The sequence below is a fragment of the Rattus norvegicus genome, chromosome 7, assembly GCF_036323735.1.
Source record: "Rattus norvegicus strain BN/NHsdMcwi chromosome 7, GRCr8, whole genome shotgun sequence".
Classification (NCBI taxonomy): Eukaryota; Metazoa; Chordata; class Mammalia; order Rodentia; family Muridae; genus Rattus; species Rattus norvegicus.
In genome coordinates, this window is record NC_086025.1 from 96437475 (window position 1) to 96456819 (window position 19345).

A 19345-nucleotide genomic window follows, 5' to 3' on the forward strand; every position below is an offset into this window, starting at 1 on the left:
TAATCTAAAATAATGGGATGGTGATTTAGCTCCTTTTCCCCCTCATCCAGGTAATTTGTAAAACACTTGATCAAAAATGATTATGAATACTATTCCTGTTCCTTCTCCCTGCCCTGAATACTAAGGTAGGGCATAATTTAATTTATAGCCATCATTTTCACATATGATAGACTTAAACGAAGTGAGATCTGAGGAAAATTAAATTGGGAGCGCTAGACTACACACCATGCAGGACATAATTCTGTCAAATCTCCATCCTGAAATGGCTCTTTTCCAACAGAAAGTAACGCATGCTTCTTGCTCAGAGGCCTGACATCTTGTCTAAGACAAGGCAATTTCCCAATATGCTTGCAGAAGTGACCAAAATATTTCCTCTCTTCACAGCAAATTATAAATCATCCTGAACTTGACCTCATGACTGTGGTAGTACCAGTCAGTTCTTCCCTCAAATATGATTTGAATTTCTATCCATCAATCCTGGAGCACTGACATCCCACTGTGTACTTTGCATCTTCATGAAGCTGAGAAATCATAGACCATCACAGTCCATTCATGGTGCCAAAGAGCATTCAGCCTGAAGAAGAGAGTTAGAAAGGAAGTAGGTGAACAAAATCAATGCAATGGGGACAGAGGGAATGTCAATGGGTTACAGAAGGACGTTTTCTCATAGGAGATCTTGGAAGCATCTTAGCACGAGACAAGAGAAGAACTAGGGATTATAAGAAGAAGGACAAAACCAAAAAGAAAGAAAGAAAGAAAGAGAGAGGGGGGAGGGAGGGAGAGAAAGATGGAGAGAAAGAGAGAGAGAGAGAGAGAGAGAGAGAGAGAGAGAGAGAGGAGAGCAGCATGAAAACTGCATGTTTTTACAAGTATGTTCCATTTGCAAACAAGAGGAGCAGAGACAAAAACAAACAAACAAATAAACAAACAAAAAACAACCAAAACCAAAACCAGGACCAATTTCCATTAAACAAGTTCTAAGGGAAAAGGGAAGAGTTTTTAGTTTGTTACTTATTTAATTGGGAAAATATAATAGCCTATTTGTATTCTAATGTGCTTGGGGAAAAATAAAGTCACAAGAAAGAAGTAAGTGAAGCCACAAAGGCTTTGTGTAGTTGACACAGCATAAAACATGGTTCATAAGGCTAGGAATTGATCTTCGGTGGGGCAAGGACAGCTTGCCCATTTTAACAGAAGAAAAAGAAAACACTTAGAAGCTACTAAGGTGACAAATGTGCTGTTAAAAGGATTGGAAACCCACTTCTAATTGCTCCCATTTTTGCAGTAACAAAGGCAAGGTCACAGCCAAAGAAAGAAGGTGAGAGGAGCTTGGTGAGAATTCTGTGTGAATACTGACATCAAAAATGAACTAATTCAGAACTGCAGCAGAACACCTGAGCTTTCCTTTCAGGGGGTGCCTGCCATGGCCTGTCAATTTTAGCTCCAAAAGGGTGAGCAAACTATGGATATGAGTTTAAATTTCACACCAGTGAGCTTTTGTACTTTGGCACATAGAATCATGGTCCAGATTTAATCCCAGGAACTCGATGGTGTTCAGGTATGTGAAAAGACCGGAGATAAAATTTATTGAAATTAATTGGCTAATCAGTTGAGGCAAAATTATTTAATGGAACCAGGGGTCATATCACGCTAACCATCCCTGTGAATGGACAAAAGAAAGTGGAAACTTAGAGTCAACCTAGTCAGAAGAATTTGGTCAGTCATATTAACTGAGAGATAAAAGGAATCCAAGAAACTGAAAAATATAAATGAAAGGGTCCTTTCATACAACCCACTCCCCAAATAGACCCAGCCTTGTAGTTCCATCTCAGCTATGATGCCTTTTTTGAAATTTTTGACCTAAAAAAAAACATGAGAAAGTGGGTATTGTATTAAGCTCCTATAACTCATTTAACTAAGAGTTAAGAAGAATTAGAAAAAGACAGGGGAAGAGGTGCTAGCCTGTAATTATAGTAGTGTCTGATAGCCAAATACAAATGAGGTGTTTAGGGGTGTGAAACAGTAAAGAAATCAATTAATCGAAAAGTTTGATTAGCAGAACTGCCATTTACCATCATGCAGTGGGGCTCACAGTGAGATGGACAAGTTATGTTTGGAAAGAAGGCAAGAACAACTCTATGAGACAGAGTCAGAGAAAGATAAATTGATGCTAGCTAGATGCTAGCTAGATGATTATATATATATATATATATATATATATATATATATATATATATATATATGAAGAGAGAGAGAGACAGAGAGAGAGAGAGAGAGAGAGAGAGAGAGAGAGAGAGAGAGAATGAATACTAAGATACAAGCTTTTGCTCAGAGGAAGAATCTAGAAGCTGAAGTTCTTTCCTTTTGTGGAAGGATAATTACAAATACAGAGTAAGTCAGTACATAGATTTAAGTAAATTTATGAGGAAAAGATCATCTTTATGAGGAAAGAAATCACCATGAATGGAAATAGAATCACTGGGAAATCAAATTTATGAAACCCTCAAGTCATTCTCTAGCACCATATCTACCTGCATGCCACCACGCTTCCTGACATGACAATCATGAACTCAACCTCTACACCAACAAGCCTGAAACATTTTCATTTAAAACAGTTGCTGTGGTGATGGTGTCCCTTTAAAGTAATAGAAGCCATAACTGAGGCACAGCTATTTCTACCAGAGGCTACTTCACACTGGACGTCCTGGTAATTCTGGCTTTCATAGTCTTTTGGTTCACTTTTCCGTGATGTATCCTAAGCTATAGATACAGAAGCTGTACCTACAGTTGTACATTGGAGCTTTTTTGCCTACAATCCATGATCATTATATTACGTCCAGTTGTGGTTTTCTTCCATTCGCTATAGAGAGGAGCTTTTTTGATGAGGGAACACACAGAATGGGAGAGAATCATTACCAACCTCACATCGGACAGAAGCTTAAAACTCAGCATATAGAAATAACTCAGAAAATAGAGTCAGGAGAACAAATGACTCATATCAAAACAGGCTAAGAAACTCAATAGAAAAAAATGAAAATATGTAAGGAATAATGCAAAAAGCATTCATCATCCTTAGCAATAACGGAAATGCAAATTAAAACAATTCTGAGATTTCATCTCACTCTACTTCACAATGACTAAGATAAGCAAAACAGCTAACAATAAATTCTGAGAAGGTTGTGGGAAAAAAGCAGCCCTCATTAACTGTGGGTTGGAATGCAAACTGGCACAGCAACTCTGGAAATTAGGATGGAGATTCTTCTAAAAACTGAAAAAAAATCTACCATCCTTCATGCTTGGTATATGATGAAAGGACTGAACATCTTACATCACAGATACGTGCCGAACCATGTACAATGTCACCTTACTCCAGAAATTCTTTTAATTCAAAATGTTTCCAAGTTAAAGACCATTATGCTGTACTATAATTTCATGGAACCAGGCAAAAAGAAATGAGTAGAACCTGCCATGCCTTCTCCTAGTCTGAAATGGCTACAGCGGCCTACTGACAGATGTGACCTGTCTGCTATGTTCAGATGATTAGGCTGTTTGCCCAGTGCACTATCTCACTAAAACTCTAGGGATAGATGATGCTCTGAAGCTCACGTCTAGCTCAACCAAACCATATTTTCTTGTAGATATACCACTCTGCAAGAAATAAGATTCCATTTGACCAAAGAAAGATTTATGAAATACAGGTCCAAATGAAAAATTCTGTAAAAGCCTCCGTCATCCCATTCAAACTATTAGAGCTGCAATTATTAAAAACTGCATCTGTTGGGGCTGGGGATTTAGCTCAGTGGTAGAGCGCTTACCTAGGAAGCGCAAGGCCCTGGGTTCGGTCCCCAGCTCCGAAAAAAAGAACCAAAAAAAAAAAAAAACTGCATCTGTTCTGCAGACATGATATTCAGCAGTCAGTTCTTTACCCTATTCCACTGGGGCCAGAGGTACAATCTATTCTCAACAGTCCAAGGAAGTTGTTTTTATCATTTTTCGAAGTTGTTTAAAAGGAGGAAGAGAAGGAGGGAAAAAGAGGAGCAAGAGGAGGAGGGAGGAGAAAGAGGAGGAAAAGGAGGAAGAGGAGGAAGGGGCAGAGAGGAAGAGGAGACAGAGTCTCCAAGTTTTTAGCTCTGTGAGAAAAGATATGATTGTGATGACTATGTTCACACATCTTCCTCTCCTCGCATTAATTTTGGATGTCGTTTTTTTCCCATGGTGGATGGGAATTTGCCTTGAGAAGCTCACATCTTATACTGCCAAGGTTACTCATCCAGGGAGCTTACCTGCATTATTGAATTCAGAGCACACAATGTGGGACTTGAAATATGCAATTCCTAAACTACAAATCATATCGTTTTATCATGATTGCTAATTTTTATGCACACTTTGAAGGGGGCCAATATTGTATGATAAATTACAAATGTCACTGTTCTCCTGGCCCACCTCATCAACATAGGGCAATAGTTGACCCAGCAGGGGCTCTGTATCCCTGGTCTCTTCATTTGCTTCACAGTGTTTTAAGTCAGATTAAGTATGTTTAACACTGAAAAAAGGTATCTATGTCTCCCATTGGGTGCTCATATCAGCAAAGCCAGAGGTAGAACACACATACCGGCCTACCCATGAGAGTTCTAGCTTGCCTTTACTCAGATTAGTTTCTACCCATCTGCCCTGCTTATCCCTCCCAACATCTGTCTTTGTGGCTTCAGAGTCAAACAATAAACACAAAGAAATAAGCCTTAAAGAAAATCCTTGAACATCTTCACCTTCGGGCAACCTCAAATCCAACCTCACTTCCTATTATGTATATGTTTCTGCCTCGTATCATTCTGATTGGACATGGTCTGATGCATGCATCTTCAACAGAACAGAAATAATATAAGCTTGTTTTAAACCTCCTCTTCCTCCTACTCTTCTTCCTCTTCCTATTTGTCAGTTGTGTTCTTTTTTTGTTTGTTTGTTTGTGTTTGTTTGTTTGTTTTTAGTTATTTTGTGAAATAAGAACTTCCTGTGTGACCCAGGGTGATCTGAAACTTGTCATGTAATCCAGGTTGGTCTCACATCCATGACAATTATCCTTCTGCTTTAGCTTTCTAGGTACTAGAAAAGTAGGTGAAAGTTTATAGGTCATCCACTATGTTTGGCTTCATGTAAACTCTATTTTGACGATCACTGGATTTCTCATTTGTGAAAAACTTATAGTGTTTGCTTCATAGAGTTGTGATAAAAACTAAGGAAGTAAATGTGAGGGGCATTGTATTAGTAGTAGGTGACTCACTAAAATGGCGGCATTGTTGGGGGTTGACTGGCTTGTTCTGAATTAATATAACAAGTCCTCTTTTTTCACTTTATCCAGAGTAACTATCTTAGGACATGTAGTGCCTAAAATGTGCTTCATAGTTAAATGCTGAGGAATGTCCCCACTTTTGGAAAGTGATGGAAATGAGGTTAGATTGACTCATACCATGTTTGCTTCCTGTATGGCAGTACAGAAGATTTTCATCTTTACTGTGGTGTTGTGTATAAACGCCTCCCTCAGAATGAATTCAGCACATGTTTTGGTTCTTACATCCAAACATTTCCATATGGCCTGCTGGCTTGGATTACCAAGTGTTGACTCTTCTTTCTCTCCCCCACCCCTTGTCTGTGCTAGTTCTCAGAGTATGAAAATGGGGACAGTAAAGTTGCTGGGAAAAGTAGGTGAAAGTTTGTAGGTCATCTTCAAAAAGCCCTGGTGAGTCATTAGCTGGATCTCCCAACCACCTCTTGAAGTTTCTGCACCAAAAAATCTGTAGCCTGACTGTAGGATCTGGGGACACACACAGTTTTCTTGGGCTAATGATGGCACTGTAAAAGCCAGATCACTGGTGACAAGTCCTTTGATCAAAATGCCCTTCAAACTAATTCAACAGAGCAGAAGTCACAATATTGGTGCAGAGAACAAGTTAGCTACCCTTAATTGGGTTGATCCACTGCAGAGGCTAAAGGAAGTAATAGGAATAGCATTGTCTAAGACGGGTCCATATATTCCAGTCTACATACCTTCTTTATGGGGTTTGTGGAATGGATTTCAGATTTCTTCCCTCCCCATCCTGGTGTCCACTCTGAATTCTGAACAATTCCAGCTCAGCACATGTTAGTAAGTAGAGAACTACACTCTCAAGTAATAAATGTTTTCTGATGTTTGCAATGAGCCAGACACTTTGTAACATTCTGCTAGAATAAGCAAACAGAAAAACATGAACAAAGCAAAGAATTAAACATTTAGAATTTGTTATAGGGTATTAAAACAACAAGAGAAAATGTGTCAAAGGAGGGCTATGGAGTAATTTCTTTGTAATTCATGCAGAAAGTGTGTGTCAAAAGAAGTCAGGGATTGAAAGCAAAGCAAGATATCTATAAACCAAAGGCTCTAGGAACTAAGGAGAAATATTTGTGTTTGTGGCATATAAGCTCTAGAGAAGCAAGGAGAAAACATAGAATACTAAAAAGAAATCTGGATTCTCCACCTCAACATAGGCACCCAATGCTGGAAAGATTCTAGACATCTTAAGTCTCCCATTTGCTGCTTGGACTTAGTCATTAGGTTGATTTGCTTAAATACGTAACCAGGTATCAGTCTATGCTTTGAATAAAATTGTATGAAAGAATGCCCATGGTGGTCAGCCAAGCAGCCCCACTAAACATCAGCAGGAGGTACACAGAAACCAGGACAAGTCGAGAACAGTGAGTATGGGTAACACATGAGAGATTTCTCAGTCGGAGTTTGCACTAAACCTGAAATATTCTCAGAATGGAATCCTAGGAAAGGTACATTACTCTAGCCAAGTTGATACATAAGACTTCCTAAAGGCATGTATCCTGACTGGTCTCTGTTCTAAGCCTAAATGTCTTATTCCGATTGCAATAGAATCTAGTAAACGTGATGACCTGGTAGCCCTTCCTGGTAATACCTCCCTCGTGTTGTATGCTTTCAGTGTCTCTGGCTTCAATCTACCTGGTACAACAACATCCTTAAAGTGCCCTATTGGTCCCCTTGGAATAGTCTAGATTTTAATACCACAACCCTCTGTGCACTTGCCTTTTGGATGACAACTGCTTTAGGTTATTATTACAACTGTTATTGTCATCTTTGTTGTTTGACAGCTTTGTTCCCTGAGAGACATTTATGTTCCACTCTATATGATATTGTTGTGCTTTCTCTTCCCATTCCATCAAATAGAGAAGGCTACAAGAATGCAATGTCGCTCCAGGGGACCCATTTATACAGAGTACAAATCCCACTTGTACCTCACAGAGGAACATGTTTAAGATCCAGCTTTTATAAACAGACCCTTGAATCTCAGCAAGAGGATTTGAAAAGTCAAACACTCTGGGGCCATGACTATAAAAGTAAAATTACAAGGCTTGGGAACCTTTCCAGAGACAGGCTTATTTCAAACATTGCTATCTCATCGGTGTTATTCTTAGCAGAACCTACTTCAACACCCAGCTGTGATGGGAGTCTTACAAGAGCTTCCTCGGGCTACCAAGGAAGGTAGATGACCCTGAGTGTCCTCTCTCCCCTTGGTTTCTATTATGAGCTCTAAACCCACCCTTTCCTCTCACATCAAACTTCTCACACCTATCTTTGTGGATTTGAATCATCAAGAATGCATGCTTTCCCAGGTGCACAGCTGGGGTACAAATACAGTAAAAATGGATACAATGAATGCCACATACTTAAGCATCACAAATAAGATGAGAAATATTGCCATCCAAAGAGACTGATGTCATGTTGCAGATGTGATAACACAAGTCATGATGCAGGAGGCAGGGCCATACACAACAGGGAGAAAAAGGTTTCCAGAGACATGAAGGGGAAGTACTTAAGCCTTCATTGAAAGGTAGGTATAAGAACATATCAAATGATTGGACAACTCTGTGGAATCAGACACACTTCGTACCCTGAGGCTTCTGGTTAGGGCCATGGGGTTGTGTCCCTTCGCTCTCAGTTCTATGGAGATGTGGCATACTTACATGTTCAGGCTGTATTTCCTTGTTGTTTCCTATAGCTCTTCTGCCTGAACTCAGTAATGTTGATAGGCAGCTCTGCAAAATACTCATGTGCTAAATGTGATCCTATCACTTACTGCTAAATTTCCCTGAGGATATTGATTGACATGTTCTTATAAAGCATTAAAGAAGTAGTTCATGACCACTGTCAAGTTCAGTCATTCTGTGACTCATAGTTTAGATGAGTTTGTTCATACAGCACCATCACAAGCACAAAACTGGCACACTGAATTAAGGGCTTATAAACTTCATAGCTTCTATAGGCAATATAAATTATCTATGTGTATTTTCACATAAAGTTCAGAGGACAGTTTTTGGAAGTTGACTCTCTCCTTGGACCATAGGAGTTCAGTGATTGAACTAAGGTTGTCAAGCTTGACAGCAGACACCTTTACCTGCTGAGCCATCTTGCCATGCACTTTTAAGGTGTTTTAGTGCTTTTTACTAACACATGATACCTACATGTATTTACAGGTAAAGTGTGACATACATATGCTCACTGTATACTGATCAGTTAGAGATATGTAGCATTATTATCTCCTGAGTTAACTTCCATAGATTTTTCTTTCTCTAATGAAAACTAGGGCTTATAATGGTAGCCTCCCCTGCGATGGTTCTATGAATGAGTGGAATATAATGTAGCACTCGGAACACTGATGGGCTCTGGTGAGCTCTGTAGAAAGGCATATCATGAAAGAAGACATTTTCTTCTTCCACATGATGTAGATACAAAAGAAGTATTTTAGAATTAAACTCACAACAATTCTCTTATTTTCGGCACTAAAAGTTCTTCAAAAGGCATTGCAACTTTGAGCAAGTCACCACAAATCTTAGGCCTTAGGTCCACTTTCTTTAAGGAAAATACCACAGCTCAGGTATTCTAAACTCTTCACAAACATCATCTTATGTATCCTCATAATAGTATAGAGGATTGGGTTCTGTTATTTACCCCATTTCTGTAAGTCAGTAAAATGAGGTCCAGATTATAATCCAGAACCAAGATCTTGTAGGGTCTTAGAGGGGGCTTGAAGTTAGCTTTATTCTGGCATAAGTTTTAAGGTGCTCCAGACACAATGAGTTCTACAGAATTTATTTCACAATAATTGATAGTATATAATCAACAGACCTTTACCATTACTTTGTCCCACTGTATTCTCTCATCACTAGAACAACAGTGTTCTAGCTAAGAGGAGTAGCTTGTGACTGTTTGTGTCTCTATCCATTCGCCTTTACTGTTAACGTGTGTGTGTGTGTGTGTGTGTGTGTGTGTGTGTGTGTGTGTGTGTGTGTGTGTGTGTTGGGGTAAATTAGTGGTCATGCTCACATTTCAATGTGATTCTAAGATTTTCTACAAGTATTCCCTGGTACCTACATGTATTTATGGGTAACATGTGATATATCATACAAATAGTCAATGTATACTGATCAGTTCAAGATAAGTAGCATTATTATTTCCTGAGTTAACTTCCATATGCTTTGCTTTTTTTCCAATGAAAATTAGGGCTCATAACTGTAGCTTCCCCTGTGATAGCTCTGTGAATGAGTATCCCTTGAAGACCTCCCATGGGATCACATAGACTACCACAGGGGCACTACAATGTGCATTCATTCCAATATTTGTATAACTCCAACTGAGAGTATTCACTGAGTTTTATCAGAAAAAAATAGGTTAGTGATAACTACATCATATCTCTCTAAAGAGATGTTGGATGTAAGTCCCAAAGCTCAATGTTCTAATCTTTCCTAATTGCCTATCTTCTTTCATTCTGTCCAGCTTTGGAGTCCCTGGCCTAGATGGATTAATTCTAAGCCTCTTCTGTTTAGACCTGAGTTTCTGCTCATGAACAATAAGACCTCTTTACAGTGAATTCCACAATTCATCTTAGCTGTATCATTTTTACTACTAAAGGGGACATTTCCTTACATAATTTGCCTTAGGTAGTATTAAGCATTCTATTGCCTATAGAACAGAGTTGCCAGCTGTTTATATAGATTTTATAAGTAAGGATGTATTGCAATACAACCTACTCATTTGTTCATGAATTGTCTGTGACTGTTTTCATTCAACCATGTAGAAGTACTCATGGCATAAGCTTTATGATCCCTAAACCACACATTGTTAACAAGTTGGTGATTTCCTGACAAAGCTAAGTGTCCCTTTACCTTAGCGTATGAACCTTATATGACTTTTAAATGACCCACTTCACATAGACATGAATTGGGAAACAATGTAGTAAAATATTTAAGACGAAAAGATATGGAACCACATGACTTTTAAAAGATTTGAATTCATTTTGGTGGACCATTGCTTTAAATTATACATTTTAATGAGGAATTATTCCAGAGGCATTGCTGTAACTATGACAAAGCACTCAGACTAAAGGCAATTTAGGGGAGAAAATTATTCATTTGGCTTCTAGGTCACAGACCATCAATGAGGGTTTTGGGACAGGAACTCAAGGCACACCAATTTGCTATATCACACAAGCTATCCTACACAGCAGTACCGCTAATAAGGGGGCTCACTCATAGCTAAGGAAGCACAGCAGAAAACATGAATGGATAATGCTTGAGGACTCACTCCTAGACTCATGGTTAGCTCATTTCTTATTCAGCATAGGACCATCTGGCCAGGGAATAATATCTCCCATAGGGGAATGCACCCTCCCACATCAATTAATAATCAAGAAAATCCCCTAAAGACATGCATACTCACAAGTGAATCTGTCCTGGGAAATGCTTCATTTGAGGCTGCTTTCTTAATAGAATCTGGGTTATGTCAGGTTGAGAATTAACACTATTTAGTACAAGAACTGTGTGATGTTTTGATACAAAACACAGTCTGCAATTTGTAAATTAGAATGAGCATGACTAACTGAACTCGTCACTTTTCATGGTGGAAACTTACCAAATCCTTCTCACTGAGTTTTGCATCATGCAATTGTAACTTGACTATCCTCACCCTACTGAATGTCTACCTCATATTAAAGTATAATTTATTACTGTTTGATCAACCTTCTAATCTTCTTCTCTACCCTCCCAAGGCTACAGGCATCAACATTCTCTTGTAACTTACTATGAGATCAACTCTTTTAGCTTCTATGTATGAAACAGATCAGCTATGGTACTGGGTTTAGTTCAGTTGATTGTATGACTTCCATATTCTATCCATAGTGTCACAAATGACAGGGAAACATCTTTTCTTATAGCCAAGTAATATTTCATCACACACACCTTTGCATCATATTTCCTTCATCCACTCATCTGTTGATGGACACTTAGGCTGTTTCTACTTCTCAGCTATGGTGAATAGTTCTGGAATAAGCATGGGGCAGTACACATCTTTTCACCATACTGATTTAATTTCTCTTGGACATGTACCCAGAACTAGTATTGCTAGTTCATATGGTGGTTCTATTTTTAATTTTTTTTCTGAGGAATCTCCATACTGTTTTCCATATGGCTCTACTGATTTGCATTCCCACCAGCAGTATGCAAGGGTTCCCTTTTCCCTACCTACATCAGTTGTTTTCTTTGGTCCTTTTCATAATGGCCATTCTCAACTGGGATGTGGAGACAACTCATGGTGGTTTTGATTTTCTTTTCTCTGATGATTAATGAGACTAAACCTTTAGACTGTCCAATTGTCCGGGAAATATAATCCTTCTAGCACACCAAAGAAGACTGAAAGAAGCATAGAAACTTATCAGTTTACCTCTTCTGACTCTCTTTCCCAGGCCCAGTCTCAGACTCCTGCTCTTCTACACACTTGCCACTCACTCTGGTCTTTCTTCTGCATTCGGGATGTCAGCCTCACCAACACTGTGTCTTTCTTTGGAAGTTAAACCTGGACTGGGAGTACATGGATAAAGGCTAACTGCATACAATTGATCTTTAATCAGTATTTGAGATGCAAACAGACACCCGAAAGTTCAGGAAGCCAGACTTCCTAGATATAACTTCCTTGGGAGGAAGCACCAGCACTCTACAATTTCCAACAAGTTTTCACAGTTCTCTTGCTGCGGGCACTCTTCTGTCAAATGGTAATTGTTTTCACTGCCTAGGAGCTATCGCCCCTGAAAAAGCACTGCATCCTGACTCAGGATGCTGAGGGCGGTGGCATGTGTGTTGTAGCAAAGACAAAGACTAAATTGTTTATTGACCGTCGTCAAAAAAAAAAAAAAATTACACCAGATAGGCCTACGCACTTAGCAGATGGGCATCTGGACAGATGACGAATAATCATCTTTTGTTTGAAAATTAAAATAGGACCAATGGGGTAAAAGGTGTGGAGAATTCTCCCTCCTTATTTCCTGAGTGTGGAAAACAAACCCCACCCCCACCCCCCTTTCACTTGTTCAAGAGAGGTCTGCACTTTGGAGCTAGTAAATCTGCTTGGCAGGTAATCTGCTACCCATCCGCCAGCTGCTTCGTTGGCAAAAGGCGCATCACCATCGCCATGGCAACTCACAGGCAGGCAAAGGGCATGCGGGCCTGGCTTGAGGCCAAGGTAATCCGATGGCACTGGGCTTTGTTAATAGAAAGAGAAAAGCAGGCCGGAGCTGCTTGCCTCTGCCTTTGCCAGTAAGGACTGGAGGGAGCAGAGAGCAGGGCTAATTAACCCGCTGGACCAGCTGTTGACTGCCTCTTGCCAAATCCGACAAGTGGCCAAGGTTTGTCTATTCCTAACCCTTGTCTTCCAGGGAGGCTAGACCCTGGGGGAACAAGAGCCTTTTCTCAATGATGTCATCTGAGTATTTGTAGAATTTCCTCTTTGTGGGAAAGTTCTCTGGCAAAGTATAAAGAGACTTGACTTCCCTCGGAAGACCCTGTTTCCTTTTGAATGTTGAAGCGATTTTTCTAAATGAGAAACAAATCTGGGATTATAGGGAGAAGCAGGATGGTGGGGGTGGTGGGATATCCGTGATTTAGGCTGTGCATTGTATTAGGAATCCCATCTGAGGCGCCTTTCATCCACCAACATTGCTTAAAAGAGCCCATAGCCCACGGAATGGTGAGTAAAAAAAAATGAACTGTTTTTAAAAGACCATGTTGTGAGGGAAAGGGAGCTAACACATATTAATTTCTTACGTTATGACAGGAGGTACACCTGTATGACACACCTGTGCCCAAATGCAGAGATGATAAATTAAGTCTGCAGGGTCAGGGTTAAAACTGCATAGAGGAACACAGCTTCTCCAAGGTGGAGCTCACTGAAGCCTATATCTGATAAACAGCCTCCTCCTCTCCCTTCTCCTCTTCTTCCTCCTCCTTCTAGACCTCCTCTTCTCCACATCATCATTATTGGCCTACTCTAACTGGGCACCGATACAAGGTTATTGGCATCCTGAAGAATATTTTATTGCTTAAGGATAAATAATCCAACAAAATATTTTTATGAATCAATCAGTATGCTAGCGATAGGAGGTTTACAAAGTTAAAGAACTTAAGCTTGGCATCGATTTTATTTCAGATCATAACCCTCCATTGTGTCTTGTGTATAGAGCACTTTGTGTGCATTGTCATTATAATGCAAAATGCGTGTTCTAATCCCATTTTATGAAGAAGGCAATTAACACGTAGGGAGCATAAAGAGGGCACGTAAAATAAAACACAAGATAACAGACTGAGCCACAGTTGAAAATCTCCACTATGACAGCTACATATGTTTGCAACCTTGAAGCCATAACAAGTAGAACTCAGTACATGGATGGGAGAGAAAAGGATTCCCAGGACTGAGAAATGGAGTAAACATGAGAAAGGGCAGTGGAGACAGTAAAACAGGCTGACCCTTTGCCCCTGGAAGTCCACCCACAATCAGGAAACATGAATGTCTGATCTCTAAAGCTAGATTATTTTTTCCTGGATAGAAATAGTACTTCCAGTGGGAAAGCGGTCATGACAGAGAGGGAGAGGTATTCTAGGGCTGTCTGTGGCCTGGGCTTGTAGCATTTACAGCATTTATAGCTGAGAAAAGCAAGTCGTAGGTTATCACACAGCTGACACCCACTTAAGCCCAATTATTGTATCATGGTCATCCCATTTAATGCTTATATATTGTCTCCATGAGATCAGAATTATAGCTTTATAAGTCTCCTGACACATTTGATGAACTGAGTTGCAGAACACAGTGTAATGACCTACTTTAAGGACAAACTGTAGTGAGAAAGCATATCTCTTTTCCCTGCCTCATTGTTATCCTTGCTTCCCTGGATACACCATGCAGATCCTTACACATTTCCAAGAGTGTGAAACTGAATGTGAATGAACCTGGTCATGGGCAACCAGAAGCTGAGAAGAAACAGAAGTTCAAGAAAGGATGCTGAATAGTAAGTGGGAGCAGGAGCAGTCAATCCTTCTTGGGTTCAAAGATCCAGAATGGTGTTGGAAAGTGAAGACATTCTGGTACAGGTCATTTTAGGGAGGCATCAAGAGATAAATGGATAACAAAATCATGAATGAATTGTGGAAATGACAAATATCCAAAAAAGATACTTATTGTCAGACTGTCATGGTACAAGAAAACCTTGGCTTGGGCAACACCTGGATTTATGTTTTAATTTCCTCTGATAACATTTTTATTGATCGTTTTATTCACATACATAAGTTTTGAGTAGATAACATATCATTTCCTTCCCTCCAATATTTCTCCTTTATATTTCCAAATCTCCTTAGGTGTGATGCTTTGAAACCTACAGAACATCTTCCAGGGTCTCACTATGTAGATATAGTAACACATACTTTTCCTAGTAATCCTGCGAAATACTTGATCATTGATATCTGTTTTGCAAGTAGAACTTATCCAGAGGAAATTACCTTCTTGGGCTTCCTACATATGCAGTCATAAGATAATATGTATTTGTTATGTCATATTATCTATTCATTGGTCAGGAAGAATTGGGACATGGCTTATCTAGGTCAGTTTCACAGTTTCTGCAAAGGCTACAATTAAAGGGTCTCCTGAGACTGAGGATACTTATGGGCATTTAACTAGAGAAGGATCTGTTTCCAAGTTAACACACATGACATTTGGTAGAATTCAACTTCCCAGCTATTCTTCACAGGCTATTGGCTACAGATCACCCACCAGTTCCTTGTTTCATGAGAGTTTTCAATGGAGTAACTTGTATCATCAAAGCCACTGAGTTATCTAGTGATACAAGTTGGATCCAGCTCAAGGAGTAGCCCCAAGACCTGACAGTATTACTGAGGCTATGAAGCGCTCACAAAAAGGAACCTAACATGACTGCTCTCTGAAAAGACTCAACAGGCAGCTGAAAGTGAGATGCAGATATTTACACTCAACCAGTGGACAGAAGCCATTGCCCCCTGTGGTTGAATTAGAGAACAGCTGGAAGAAGTTAAGGAGGAGGGTGACCCTGTAAGAGGACCAGCAGTCTCCATTAATTTGGACCTCATGATCTCTCAGACACTGGACCACCAATCAGGCAGCATACACCAGCAGATATGAGGCCCCCAACACATACACAGCAGAGGACTGTAGGGTCTGGGTTCAGTCAGAGAAGATACACCTAACTCTCAAGAGACTGGAGGCCCTAGGGAGTCTAGAGGTCTGGTGGGGTGAGGGAGGTTGTGGGGGGGGGGCTTATGACATCCTCAGGGAGGCGGGGGGCCAGGGAGGAGATATGGACTGAGGAAAACTCAGAGGGTGGAACGGGAGGGAAATAAGATCTGGAGTGTAAAAAAAAAGATAAAAAAAAGGTGCCAACTTAGAATATTATGCTATACTAGTGTTTCAAAAAGAGTCATTTAAGGGATGGCAATTGTACAAACCCAGAAACACCAAGATGTGGTGATCATCTAGGGACATTTTTAGAGCTATCTTTCCCAACTTTTAGCCTTCAAGAAGCAAAACCAAGACTCTCACCTAATTACTCTATTTCCAGAATCTCTGTGCTTAGTCTGTGTTCTTAATCACCAACATTTCTAAAGGTTTTATTTATTACATATATGTATGTGAGTACACTGTCACTGTCTTCAGACACACTAGAAAAGGGTATCAGATCCCATGACAGATAGTTGTGAGCCACCATGTGGTTGCTGAGAATTGAACTCAGAACCTCTGAAAGAGCATTCAGTGCTCTTAACCATTTAGCCATCTCTCCAGCCCCTGAAACCACTCATATTATCTTTGGCTAATGCTTTAAGTTATAATTGCTTTTTTCTATGGGAAATTTATTGCTATTACTTGGACTTAAAAATTGTTGCTCTTTTAAAATATAATGTGTATGATATATCTTATATATTCACACTCCTCAGTATGCTGAAGGACACTCAAATTAATTGACGTATAGGTTGTTATGGTGATTACTTGAAACAGAGTTGTGCAGCATTCCCTCGAAGGAATTAGGAAACCTCAGCATACAAAATGGGCACTATACTGGCCTATATCACCCTAGTATTAAAGTTTTCCTTCTGCTATGAACCCTCACTCGTTCTGTAGTTCCTCTCAGAAAGTGGGCCTGAAGTGGAAGAAAGCCTACAAGTGTGTTCTATCCTTGAAACACTGGGAAAAATCAGGGCAGATTTTAAAATAGTCAAGAGCACCTTTTAAGAATAACCCTTGTGCTGGCTAGTTTTATGTCGGCTTGACACAAGCAAGAGTCATTTACAAAGTGGGAAGATTCAGTTTGAAAGTGGCTTCTCTGGACTGGCCTATGGAGCATTTTCTTGACTGATGACTCATATAGGAAGGCCAAACTCACTGTGGAAGATGCCAGCTCTGGGCTGGTGGTTCTGGGTGCCTTAAGAAATTAGGCTGAGCAAGCCATGAAGAGCAAACAGGTACACATTGCTCCCCTGTGCCTCGTGCTTCAGGTTATGCCTCAAACCTTACAGCTAAGTATAACTCTGACTTACTCTTGATGCAGGACTACAATGTGGAGCTGTAAGCTGAAATGAATGCTTTCCTCCCCAAGCTGTTTTAGACTCCAGTGTTTTATCATACCAATAGAAAACAATTCTTCTTCCTTTTCTCTTTCTCTCTCTTGTGACCAACTTTGACATTTAGTACTCCTACAGCACAACCAAAGCATATATTCTAACCAATATAAAATTACTGTTTAAAGTTTATCTAACCTTGTAGATTTCACTGCCCTTCAGTCTGCTACAGGGATAATTCCATGGTTCTCTGAGAGTAGACAGCATACAGCACAGGTTTGGGCATAGCTGCCTTCCTTGTCCCGGGTCTTCTCATGCTTCTGTTAAATGGGAGAAAAGGACAGTATTGGCAGTGGTAAATAATATTTCATGAAGGCTTTCCATATTACAACTGACTGATCCAATTGTGCAACCTTACCTTTCCCCATGCTTAGGAATTCAGTGACTGTTTCTAAGGTTCATATTCCTCACAATGTCCCCTTGATTCAGTCCCTCCAAGCACATAACACTATGGAAATACTACTTTTAAGCAATGCTTTGGGATCATCTAGTACATTTCAGCTTGTCCTAACAGTGATGAGAGATCTATGTTCCATTTCAGTTTCTTCAAGGATCCTTAGTTTATTGTGTGGCTTTTTAGCAAACTATTTCATCTCACCAGGAAATAATTCCCTCAACTATTGAATGACAACCTTTAATCATACCCTGGATGTTTCCTAGGACTGGGGTCTGAGATCTCTTCTCTCTTTGCATCTGTCATTGAGTTTTCTGTGTAAACTGTAACCTTAGGAACGGTCTCTGAATCTGCAGTGCAAGCTATCCTAAATATGGCAACATTAAGCCATTTCCTGTTAAGTTTCTTTGGAAGCATAAAAAAGCAGAGATGGTGACTTCTCAGCTAAGCACCTCCTCCCCCCTCCACACATCTATTTGAAGGAGGATGGGATGGGAACACTGTGGCAGACAAGAATGAAAACGTACCACACAAGTGGAACTCTCCACTAATCCAAACAAAATGACTGGGGTGGATGGTCAGAGCCTGAACAATTTTAATGCAGGCATGAAGATAGGCCACACAGTTAGATCAGAATTTAAATAACCTCACTTCACATGCATTTTCTAGCTCTCTTCACAACTTCTCAAAAAACATCCAAATGTTCCATTTTTGGGAAGCAGATGCCCCTGAAAATGAAGACCATCCCTCTATTGTCTTTCCTTTCTACATTCTCCATAGTTAACTCTTGCTTTCCAGGCATGATCTTGGCAGATGATACGTGTTCTGTAATGGGAGGAGAATGGTCCACTGTTTTGGCCTCATTCTCCTGCAGAATGACATAACTTGGTAAGTGAATGCTCAGGGGAGGGGCTGAAGCAGGGGGTTACAAGGATGCACCACACATTACAGATGGTTGTCAGCAGCCACCTGAGGTTTCCCACCCAGCCAGCCAGACTACTGAGTGTTAGTTTGATGTCAAACACCATTCTAGGCACCAGAGACAGAATGAGGACTAAATGCTATACTTCCTATGGAAGTAAAAGTTCTGCCCCATCTTTAAATAACATAAGTGAGCTAGTCTAAGTTTATTGCTTCCTTAGGGGTCAGCTAAATTCTTTGATTTTTTTTAATTTCATACATGTGTACTCTTATTACATCATTCTCTCCTTATCCTATCTCAACTTCCACCCTACTCCTTTTACACACACACACACACACACACACACACACACACACACAGAGAGAGAGAGAGAGAGAGAGAGAGAGAGAGAGAGAGAGAGAGAGAGAGAGAGAGAAACTCACTGGTTCCTATAATCTTTTTGGCTCCTCTTTTGCAACTTCTGAACCTTAGGTGCAGGAATTGTTTTGTAGATGTGTCAATTGCAGCTGGATACCCTGTGGTCAGTTGTTCTCAGCATTTCCAGTTGTGGTCTTCTGTACAGATCACTGTCTGTTGCCAAAAGAACCTTCTCTGATGAGTGTAAGGTTGGGCTGGAGACATCAGCTTAGAGTTTTGATGCTGCAATGCTGCAGAAAGACAGCCTACTTACTTTATTGCAAATGTGATCTGAAGAACGATTTAGGTTGCCACTAAAGAAAACAGATATTGATTCTGAAAATGTGGGATGAATTTGCCTGTCTGAAGAATGAGGTTGAGTGAAATCATGAGTGAAAACTGAGTTGGAACATAAGGTTCAGATTTCTGTGCAGTGGATTCTAACATAGATGAAATAAGTTGATCAGAACCAAGCTAGTGAAGAACATAGAGATGTTTACAGACATGGGATACTAGGTAGCCAACCTGGTGGTCTCATCCTAAGAGGTTTTATTGGCTAGAACAGTGAATGGCTTAAAGAGATCCCTTACTTCCCCAGTCTTTCTCTGTCTATATGA

At 40.1% G+C, this 19345-nt stretch overlaps 1 long non-coding RNA gene across 1 annotated transcript in view; it reads right to left on the minus strand.

Moving 5' to 3' along the window:
• LOC120093675 (uncharacterized) overlaps positions 1–17276 on the minus strand; it is a 101734-nt gene extending 84458 nt beyond the window's left edge. The window contains exon 1 of the long non-coding RNA XR_005487213.2: positions 17155–17276. This is a non-coding gene — a long non-coding RNA (uncharacterized LOC120093675). The remainder of the gene's footprint in view (positions 1–17154) is intronic.
• Between the last annotated feature and the right edge of the window lie 2069 nt (positions 17277–19345).